A 12,500-nucleotide genomic window follows, 5' to 3' on the forward strand; every position below is an offset into this window, starting at 1 on the left:
TCAGCTGTATAGCCATTCTGGAAAAAAACGCTGATGTCATCAGTTCATTTCAATTATCATACAGTGACAGTGTAGGCTTTAGATCAATAATTAGATCAGTAATTTAGTTTAAATGGTTAATTTAGTTTAATAATTAGATTTATTTCGATGTTTAGTTGAAAAATTGAGTGTCCCCAACTGAGCACGCCAAGCCAGAGGCAACAGTGGCAAGGAAACCAAAACCCCATCAGGTGACCTAATGGAGAAAAATAAACCTTGGGAGAAACCAGGCTCAGTCAGGGGGGGCCAGTTCTCCTCTGGCCAATTAACAAACAGCGTATTATTATTATTATTATTATTATTATTATTATTATTCTGGCAGCTTTACAGCTCGGAGGTCATAATAGATTAGAATATTCGAGGGACCGGGGGCAACACGCTGGAGACGGGTTTATTGAGGATGATGTTGATTAAATAATTATTAAAGTGCAATATTCGAATGATCGGAGGCAACACGCTGGAGACGGGTTTATTGAGGATGACATATCGATTTAAGTATTATTTAATTGTAATATTCAAACAATCTGAGTCAACACGCCGGAGACTGGTTTATTGAGATGTCGTGTCGATGAGGCAGTTTCAGGGGGCGTCTAATCACGGTCTCTGCAGACACTTCAGGGTCATGTGTTGGTCATGTGTTGGTCTTGTGTTGGTCTTGTGTTGGTCTTGTGTTGGTCTTGTGTTGGTCTTGTGTTGGTCTTGTGTTGGTCATGTGTTGGTCTTGTGTTGGTCATGTGTTGGTCATGTGTTGGTCATGTGTTGGTCATGCGTCGGTCATGCGTCGGTCATGCGTTGGTCATGCGTTGGTCTTGTGTTGGTCTTGTGTTGGTCATGTGTTGGTCTTGTGTTGGTCTTGTGTTGGTCTTGTGTTGGTCATGTGTTGGTCATGTGTTGGTCATGTGTTGGTCATGTGTTGGTCATGTGTTGGTCATGTGTTGGTCATGTGTTGGTCATGTGTTGGTCATGTGTTGGTCATGTGTTGGTCATGTGTTGGTCATGTGTTGGTCATGTGTTGGTCATGTGTTGGTCATGTGTTGGTCTTGTGTTGGTCTTGTGTTGGTCTTGTGTTGGTCTTGTGTTGGTCTTGTGTTGGTCTTGTGTTGGTCTTGTGTTGGTCTTGTGTTGGTCATGTGTTGGTCTTCTCTGGGCGCAGGTCCACCATCTGAACTGGATACGGCCCGGATCCGGCTGACTGCAGTAAACCTCGGGATAAACAGAGAGACTAGCATTAGCGTAGATGCCGTTCTTCTGATGATGTCACGAGTACATCAGGTGTTATGGGAAGTGTTCCCGGTTCCGGCTGATCTAGTTAATGCAGCCTAACAATCATTTCATTGAAAAAGTGTTTTATGTGTATGCCACAGTAAAGAGATGTGTTTTTAGTCTAGATTTAAACTGACATCTGCTTCCCGAACAATGTTTGGAAGATTGTTCCAGAGTTTCGGAGCCAAATAGGAAAAGGGTCGAGCGCCTGCAGTTGATTTGGATATTCTCGGTCTGATCAGCTGGCCAGAGTTTAGAGAGCGCAGTAGACGTGATGGAGTATTATGTGTTAAGAGCTCAAGTACTGGAGATAAACCATTTAGTGCTTTGTAAGTTTTAAAATGTATGCGATGTTTAATAGGCAGCCAGTGCAGTGTTGACAGAACCGGCTAATATGGTCACACTTCCTGGTTCTAGTAAGAACTGGAGCTGCTGCGTTTTGGACCAGCTGGAGTTTATTTATTAAGCGAGCAGGGCAACCACCCAGTAGAGCATTACAATAATCTACAGCTCATCAACATTACAATAATCTACAGCTCATCAACATTACAATAATCTACAGCTCATCAACATTACAATAATCTACAGCTCATGAACATTACAATAATCTACAGCTCATGAACATTACAATAATCTACAGCTCATGAACATTACAATAATCTACAGCTCATCAACATTACAATAATCTACAGCTCATCAACATTACAATAATCTACAGCTCATGAGCATTACAATAATCTACAGCTCATGAACATTACAATAATCTACAGCTCATGAACATTACAATAATCTACAGCTCATGAACATTACAATAATCTACAGCTCATCAACATTACAATAATCTACAGCTCATGAACATTACAATAATCTACAGCTCATGAACATTACAATAATCTACAGCTCATGAACATTACAATAATCTACAGCTCATGAACATTACAATAATCTACAGCTCATGAACATTACAATAATCTACAGCTCATGAACATTACAATAATCTACAGCTCATGAGCATTACAATAATCTACAGCTCATCAACATTACAATAATCTACAGCTCATCAACATTACAATAATCTACAGCTCATCAACATTACAATAATCTACAGCTCATCAACATTACAATAATCTACAGCTCATCAACATTACAATAATCTACAGCTCATCAACATTACAATAATCTACAGCTCATCAACATTACAATAATCTACAGCTCATCAACATTACAATAATCTACAGCTCATCAACATTACAATAATCTACAGCTCATGAACATTACAATAATCTACAGCTCATGAGCATTACAATAATCTACAGCTCATGAGCATTACAATAATCTACAGCTCATCAACATTACAATAATCTACAGCTCATCAACATTACAATAATCTACAGCTCATCAACATTACAATAATCTACAGCTCATCAACATTACAATAATCTACAGCTCATCAACATTACAATAATCTACAGCTCATCAACATTGCAATAATCTACAGATCATCAACATTACAATAATCTACAGCTCATGAACATTACAATAATCTACAGCTCATCAGCATTACAATAATCTACAGCTCATCAACATTACAATAATCTACAGCTCATCAACATTACAATAATCTACAGCTCATCAACATTACAATAATCTACAGCTCATCAACATTACAATAATCTACAGCTCATCAACATTACAATAATCTACAGCTCATCAGCATTACAATAATCTACAGCTCATGAACATTACAATAATCTACAGCTCATGAACAGTACAATAATCTACAGCTCATGAACAGTACAATAATCTACAGCTCATGAACAGTACAATAATCTACAGCTCATCAACATTGCAATAATCTACAGCTCATCAACATTGCAATAATCTACAGCTCATCAACATTGCAATAATCTACAGCTCATGAACAGTACAATAATCTACAGCTCATCAACATTACAATAATCTACAGCTCATGAACATTACAATAATCTACAGCTCATCAACATTACAATAATCTACAGCTCATCAACATTACAATAATCTACAGCTCATCAACATTACAATAATCTACAGCTCATGAACATTACAATAATCTACAGCTCATCAACATTACAATAATCTACAGCTCATGAACATTACAATAATCTACAGCTCATCAACATTACAATAATCTACAGCTCATGAACATTACAATAATCTACAGCTCATCAACATTACAATAATCTACAGCTCATCAACATTACAATAATCTACAGCTCATCAACATTACAATAATCTACAGCTCATCAACATTACAATAATCTACAGCTCATCAACATTACAATAATCTACAGCTCATCAGCATTACAATAATCTACAGCTCATGAACATTACAATAATCTACAGCTCATGAACAGTACAATAATCTACAGCTCATCAACATTACAATAATCTACAGCTCATGATCATTACAATAATCTACAGCTCATCAACATTGCAATAATCTACAGCTCATCAACATTGCAATAATCTACAGCTCATCAACATTGCAATAATCTACAGCTCATCAACATTACAATAATCTACAGCTCATGAACATTACAATAATCTACAGCTCATCAACATTACAATAATCTACAGCTCATCAACATTACAATAATCTACAGCTCATCAACATTACAATAATCTACAGCTCATCAGCATTACAATAATCTACAGCTCATCAGCATTACAATAATCTACAGCTCATCAACATTACAATAATCTACAGCTCATGAACATTACAATAATCTACAGCTCATGAACATTACAATAATCTACAGCTCATCAACATTACAATAATCTACAGCTCATCAACATTACAATAATCTACAGCTCATCAACATTACAATAATCTACAGCTCATCAACATTACAATAATCTACAGCTCATCAGCATTACAATAATCTACAGCTCATGAACATTACAATAATCTACAGCTCATGAACAGTACAATAATCTACAGCTCATCAACATTACAATAATCTACAGCTCATCAACATTACAATAATCTACAGCTCATCAGCATTACAATAATCTACAGCTCATCAGCATTACAATAATCTACAGCTCATCAACATTACAATAATCTACAGCTCATGAACATTACAATAATCTACAGCTCATCAGCATTACAATAATCTACAGCTCATCAACATTACAATAATCTAGCCTTGAGGTCATGAACGCATGAACTAACTGTTCAGCATTTTGCATTGAGAGCATGTGCCGTAATTTAGATATATTTTTAAGATGGTAGAAAGCAGTTTTACAGATGCTAGAAACGTGGCTTTCAAACGAGAGATTGGTATCAAAGAGCACACCCAGGTTCCTCACTGACCAGAGGACTGGACAGAGCAGCCATCAAGTGTTAGACAGTATTCTAGGCTACTACTTGTGGAGCTTTTTTGTCCAATAATTAAAAATTCAGTTTTTTTCAGAATTGAGTTGCAGGAAATTACCGGTCATCCAATGTTTTATATCAGCTCTGCATTCCGTTAATCTTGTGAATTGGTAAGTTTCTTCAGGGCGTGAAGAAATATAGAGCTGAGTATCGTCAGCATAACAATGAAAACTAACGCCATGCTTCCTAATGATATCTCCCAGTGGTAGCATGTACAGGGTGAAGAGTAGCGGTCCTAGCACTGAGCCTTGTGGTACTCCATACTGAACTTGTGCTCGCTGGGACATCTCTTCATTTACTGATACAAACTGATAACGGTCGCATAGGTGTGATTTAAACCATGATAAAGCAATTCCACTAAAACCTACATTATTTTCGAGTCTATTAAAAAAAACTAAAAAAAACAGAAAGGGAAGATTTGAGATTGGCCTGTAATTGACTAATTCTGGAGGATCAAGTTGTGTTTTTACAGTTGTGTGTGAGTGTGATATCTTAAGAATTGCTTTCTTAGATTTCATCTTAAGGAGATTTTTGTCTCTCCAGCTTCAGAAATGAACTAAATGAAACAACTTGCCGTGTGTGGACGTCTAATGATATTATTTTGGGGATTGTGTTTTGTAGCTGTAGGCTAGTCTGTAATAATCTGCAGTGTTTACTCGATCACTAGTACGAGTGCTGGCAGTGATGGGATCAAACTTCGAGCACTATTGAAGGATTAAAGTTGAGTTGTGTTTCTTCATGGCAGTTTTGCACACATTTTCTTTAGAAAAGATATAAAAACCGCTTTATATAAGAACAATGGATGTTCTGTCCTCCTTCAGATGTGTGTGTGTTCTCTGAAGGACACTGATGCTTCTGTAAGTCATGTGAAGAAGGGAAGGACGGTTTGACATTGACGACTCCATCTCAGCACACACACTGTCTATATATAATGATTTTGTTGAAGCAGACGGGATTTTCTCTTTCATGCGTCTCACACACTCTGAGCTTTGAACAGCCTCCGCCTCTGAGTCAAAGAAGCTCTGCTGTAGGGAATAGAGAGGGCTTCCTCCTCCTCCACTCTTTTAAGCCTTTAAAATGTCAAGTAGGCAGAAAGTTGTAATTACTGTATCCATTTACCCGCTCTGAGTCACCGCAGAAAACAGCTCCGTCACACACACACAAACACAGGACACCGTCTATAAAACACCACCCAGATCAGCACCATCAACACTCGTCTGACTGAAACACGGATGAGGTCACGCTCACGTCTCAGCCGTTTCTCAGAGAGCCAATGACATCAAACAGAGGGATGGATGAGTGGGTGGGTGGATGAGTGGATGGATGGATGGATAGATGAGTGGGTGAGTGGATGGATTAGTGGGTGGGTGGATGAGTGGGTGGGTGGATGAGTGGGTGGGTGGATGAGTGGGTGGGTGGATGAGTGGGTGGGTGGATGAGTGGGTGGGTGGATGAGTGAGTGGATGGATGAGTGGGTGGGTGGATGGATGGATGAGTGGGTGGATGAGTGGGTGGGTGGATGGATGGATGAGTGGGTGGGTGGATGGGTGGGTGGATGGATGAGTGGATGGATGGATGGGTGGGTGGATGGATGGATGGATGGATGAGTGGATGGATGGATGAGTGGGTGGATGGATGGATGGGTGGGTGGGTGGGTGGATGGATGAGTGGATGGATGAGTGGGTGGGTGGATGGATGGATGAGTGGGTGGATGGATGGATGAGTGGATGGATGAGTGGGTGGGTGGATGGATGGATGAGTGGGTGGGTGGATGGATGGATGAGTGGGTGGGTGGATGGGTGGGTGGATGAGTGGGTGGGTGGATGGGTGGGTGGATGGATGGATGGATGGATGGGTGGGTGGATGGATGGGTGGATGGATGAGTGAGTGGATGGGTGGATGGATGAGTGGGTGGATGGATGGATGGATGAGTGGGTGGGTGGGTGGATGGATGGATGGATGAGTGGGTGGGTGGGTGGGTGGATGGATGAGTGGGTGGGTGGGTGGGTGGATGGATGAGTGGGTGGGTGGGTGGGTGGATGGATGAGTGGGTGGGTGGGTGGGTGGATGGATGAGTGGGTGGGTGGGTGGATGGATGAATGAGTGGGTGGGTGGATGGATGAGTGGGTGGGTGGATGGATGAGTGGGTGGGTGGATGAATGAGTGGGTGGGTGGGTGGATGGATGAATGAGTGGGTGGGTAGGTGGGTGGATGGATGAATGAGTGGGTGGGTGGGTGGATGGATGGATGAATGAGTGGGTGGATGGATGAATGAGTGGGTGGGTGGGTGGGTGGATGGATGGATGGATGAATGAGTGGGTAGGTGGGTGGATGGATGAATGAGTGGGTGGATGGGTGGATGGGTGGAAGGATGGATGGATGGATGAATGAGTGGATGGATGAATGAATGAGTGAGTGGATGGGTGGATGGGTGGATGGATGGATGAGTGAGTGGATGGGTGGTTGGATGGATGAGTGAGCGGATGGGTGGATGGATGGATGAGTGAGTGGATGGGTGGATGGATGGATGAGTGAGTGGATGGGTGGATGGATGGATGAGTGAGTGGATGGGTGGATGGATGGATGAGTGAGTGGATGGGTGGATGGATGGATGAGTGAGTGGATGGGTGGATGGATGGATGAGTGAGTGGGTGGATGGATGGATGGATGGATGAGTGAGTGGATGGGTGGGTGGATGGATGAGTGAGTGGATGGGTGGATGGATGAATGGGTGAGTGAGTGGATGGATGAATGGGTGGTTGGGTGGATGGATGAATGGGTGGTTGGGTGGGTGGGTGGATGGATGAATGGGTGGATGGGTGGATGGATGAATGGGTGGTTGGGTGGATGGGTGGATGGATGAATGGGTGGATGGGTGGGTGGGTGGATGGATGAATGAGTGGGTGGGTGGGTGGATGGATGAATGAGTGGGTTGGTGGGTGGGTGGATGGATGAATGGGTGGGTGGGTGGGTGGATGGATGAATGAGTGGGTGGGTGGATGGATGAATGGGTGGTTGGGTGGATGGGTGGATGGATGAATGGGTGGTTGGGTGGATGGGTGGATGGGTGGATGGATGAATGGGTGGTTGGGTGGATGGATGAATGGGTGGTTGGGTGGATGGGTGGATGGATGAATGGGTGGTTGGGTGGATGGGTGGATGGATGAATGGGTGGATGGGTGGGTGGGTGGATGGATGAATGGGTGGGTGGGTGGGTGGGTGGATGGATGAATGAGTGGGTGGATGGATGAATGAGTGGGTGGGTGGGTGGATGGATGAATGAGTGGGTGGGTGGGTGGGTGGATGGATGAATGGGTGGGTGGGTGGATGGATGAATGAGTGGGTGGGTAGGTGGGATGGATGGATGGATGGATGGATGGATGGATGGATGGATGGATGAATGAATGAATGAATGGGTGAGTGGGTGAGTGAGTGAGTGAGTTTGGATGGATGGATGAGTGAGTGGGTGGGTGGATGAGTGAGTGAGTGAGTGAGTGAGTGGGTGGGTGGATGGATGGATGGATGGATGGATGAATGAGTATGGATGGATGAATGAGTATGGATGGATGAATGAGTATGGATGGATGAATGAGTGAGTGGGTGGATGGATGGATAGAGGATGGATGGAAGGATAGAGGATGGATAGATGGATAGATAGATAGACGAATGGATAGATGATGGACGGCCTGACAGACAGATAGATGGATAGATGGATAGATAGACGGATGAATAGACAGATGATGGATAGATATTTGAATTATTATATGTTTTCTATAGTTGTGAGATTGAGATTGACTTCATGATCTTATAAAGAACGTTTGAACCCAAACATTGACTCTCAGAAGATCTACATTTGAGTCTCATGATCCCTTCAGTGTGTCTCCATCTCTCCCTCATCTCTCCATCTCTCCCTCATCTCTCCATCTCTCCCTCATCTCTCCATCTCTCCCTCATCTCTCCATCTCTCCCTGATCTCTCCATCTCTCCCTCATCTCTCCATCTCTCCCTCATCTCTCCATCTCTCCCTCATCTCTCCATCTCTCCCTCATCTCTCCATCTCTCCCTCATCTCTCCATCTCTCCCTCATCTCTCCATCTCTCCCTGATCTCTCCATCTCTCCCTCATCTCTCCATCTCTCCCTGATCTCTCCATCTCTCCCTCATCTCTCCATCTCTCCCTCATCTCTCCATCTCTCCCTGATCTCTCCATCTCTCCCTCATCTCTCCATCTCTCCCTGATCTCTCCATCTCTCCCTCATCTCTCCATCTCTCCCTCATCTCTCCATCTCTCCCTGATCTCTCCATCTCTCCCTCATCTCTCCATCTCTCCCTCATCTCTCCATCTCTCCCTGATCTCTCCATCTCTCCCTCATCTCTCCATCTCTCCCTGATCTCTCCATCTCTCCCTCATCTCTCCATCTCTCCCTGATCTCTCCATCTCTCCCTGATCTCTCCATCTCTCCCTGATCTCTCCATCTCTCCCTGATCTCTCCATCTCTCCCTCATCTCTCCATCTCTCCCTCATCTCTCCCTCATCTCTCCCTCATCTCTCCATCTCTCCCTCATCTCTCCATCTCTCCCTCATCTCTCCATCTCTCCCTCATCTCTCCATCTCTCCCTGATCTCTCCATCTCTCCCTCATCTCTCCATCTCTCCCTCATCTCTCCATCTCTCCCTCATCTCTCCATCTCTCCCTGATCTCTCCATCTCTCCCTCATCTCTCCATCTCTCCCTCATCTCTCCATCTCTCCCTGATCTCTCCATCTCTCCCTCATCTCTCCATCTCTCCCTGATCTCTCCATCTCTCCCTCATCTCTCCATCTCTCCCTGATCTCTCCATCTCTCCCTGATCTCTCCATCTCTCCCTGATCTCTCCATCTCTCCCTGATCTCTCCATCTCTCCCTCATCTCTCCATCTCTCCCTCATCTCTCCATCTCTCCCTGATCTCTCCATCTCTCCCTCATCTCTCCATCTCTCCCTCATCTCTCCATCTCTCCCTCATCTCTCCATCTCTCCCTCATCTCTCCATCTCTCCCTCATCTCTCCATCTCTCCCTCATCTCTCCATCTCTCCCTCATCTCTCCATCTCTCCCTCATCTCTCCATCTCTCCCTCATCTCTCCATCTCTCCCTCATCTCTCCATCTCTCCCTCATCTCTCCCTCTCTCCCTCATCTCTCCATCTCTCCCTCATCTCTCCATCTCTCCCTCATCTCTCCATCTCTCCCTCATCTCTCCATCTCTCCCTCATCTCTCCATCTCTCCCTCATCTCTCCATCTCTCCCTCATCTCTCCATCTCTCCCTGATCTCTCCATCTCTCCCTCATCTCTCCATCTCTCCCTCATCTCTCCATCTCTCCCTCATCTCTCCATCTCTCCCTGATCTCTCCATCTCTCCCTGATCTCTCCATCTCTCCCTCATCTCTCCATCTCTCCCTCATCTCTCCATCTCTCCCTCATCTCTCCATCTCTCCCTCTTTCCTCCGCTGGAAGTTTCCTCTCCTCCGCTGGAACTTTCCTCTCCTCCGCAGTCCAGGAAACTTGTGAAGTTCACTCGGGACGTTCCTCATGAAGGCACCTTGTGAAATAAGGCCAGTGGTGAGGCGTTGCTCCGGGACACGATCAGGAGGAATCCATGAGGAATGAAGAGAGAGTGTGTGTGTGTGTGTGTGTGTGTGTGTGTGTGTGTGTGTGTGTGTGTGACCTCCAGCCGCTCGTGAGGCGAGACATGCGCCAGTTCTGGATCTGGGACACTGCGAATCTTTTGCGAGATGCTGTTCTCTCTGTGCGTGTTCCTCTCTCAGCCCGTCTCATTTGTCATCATGGCCTGATTACTTCATCCACTCGGACTCTTCCCCGCCTGCTAACCTTCCTCACTCCCTGCTGTGTGTCCGTACACACACACACACACACACACACACACACACACACACACACACACACACACACACACACACACACACACACACACACTTCAGCGTGCAGATCTGTGGAGGCTTTTAACCCTCTGGTGCTCTTCAGTCATTTCTGACCGGAAAATAATCTGTTTTTACATGTTAAAAATCACAGCTTCATCAGAATGATATGAAACTTGGTGACTTTTCTAGCATTAGGGATGTAAACACACAACAAATTGGGGTCATGATTCGAGCATGCTGATTGGTCGTAAAAAAACACTCCCACTTGTGCTCTTTGGTCAAAAATGACACCATAGGAAATTAATGAGAAATCTGCAAAAACACAAATTCACAGAAAAAAAAAATCGATATTTCTAACAAAACAAAAAATATCTAAAACTTTATAATAAATAGTCTTTGAGATTTTTTAAATATATATTCAAATCCATCAACAAAAAAAAATTAAATGTGTTCAAAAGAGAGCTAGTGAATCCTCAAGCCTCTCCATAGAGACCTCTAGTGGTTACACACATGGTGGCAGGATTTCTTAAATAATTCCAAAAGAGGGGCCAATCTGCCTTAAAAAAAATATTTTGAGGGCCTAGTCTCTATTTTAACCTGAAATACTGCAATAAAATAAAAAAAAATAAAAAATTTAATTAAAAAAAAAAATAATTCAATGGCAAAAATAGATCATACTTATTGCATAAATATTAAAAAATACCATCAAATCATCTCAAAATACAAAATTAAAAAGAAAAAATATTATTGGAGAAAAATAAATTGCACTGGTTTTACTGGAGTGGAGGAAGTTTAATGTTTAGGTCACTTATGACGACCAATGCGCCCCCTACAGAAGAGCAGCAGAGGGCTAGACTGATCATAGTGCTGCTGATGGACATTATTCTCAGCCATGATCAGTGTGTTCACTCTTCACTTTAAACTCCTGATGAACCACTGCACCTCATGCACTCACTGGTCATCATGTCCACTTCTCACACATGAATCATCTCTGACCTCTGACCTCTGAGCCGCTGTGAATGTGATGCTGTCCGTTAGCAGTGAATGAGATCCATAATAGATGTGATGATTGTCTCTCAGACCTGAAGCCTCTTACAGACAGGAAATGAGCTCTGGAGTGCTCTGAGAGGAGGGTCCTACACACACACACACACACACACACACACACACACACACACACACACACACACACTCATGAGCATATAATGAGAACGAGGGTCACAGTGGAGACTTCAGTTCAGGTGCTGAAGGACTCGCGATGCTTTACTGTTATTTCAGGATCATTGAGAGACTATTATAGTTTTCATATATGTTAGTAATGTTTTATTCATATTTTTTAATTAATATATTGCATTTATAATATTTACACAAAATTTATTTTTTTTGTCAGTTTTTTGTAGATATGTCTAGTTTTTATTAATTAATAATTATATATTAATAATTTATTTTAGTATATGTATAAGTATGTTTTTTAGATTTCTGAATATTTGTATTAATAATTTTAGTTTTTAAGTTTGTGTTTTGCGTTTTTTATTAGTCTTTTTATTTTATTTACATTATTAATACCATATTTTTAAATTATACATTTTTAATTTTAAAGTTTTATAAAATGTATGCTTTTGTAAAAAAAAAAAAAATTCGGAATAAAATATTTTCTAAATTATACATTTTAAATTTTAGGGTTAGGTATTAGTAATTTAGTTTTTGTCATTTGTATGAGTTTTTTTTAATGTCTGTTTAGTTTTTTTATTCATTTTAATTCATAGTTAAACTAAAAATTCATTAAATTTAAATTCATATTTAATATTCATATTCAAGTTAAACTAAATGAAAATGAGAAATGTCGCCCTAATTGGCATCTAAC

The 12,500-nt window shown here is 42.5% G+C and overlaps 1 protein-coding gene across 1 annotated transcript in view; it reads left to right on the top strand.

Moving 5' to 3' along the window:
* The window catches only part of stk32c (serine/threonine kinase 32C), a gene marked incomplete at both ends in the record, with an annotated part of 117,913 nt that overhangs the window by 77,006 nt on the left and 28,407 nt on the right, over positions 1-12,500 (top strand). The window lies entirely within an intron of this gene.

This window comes from Gobio gobio (genome assembly GCF_949357685.1).
Source record: "Gobio gobio genome assembly, chromosome: 18".
NCBI lineage: Eukaryota > Metazoa > Chordata > Actinopteri > Cypriniformes > Gobionidae > Gobio > Gobio gobio.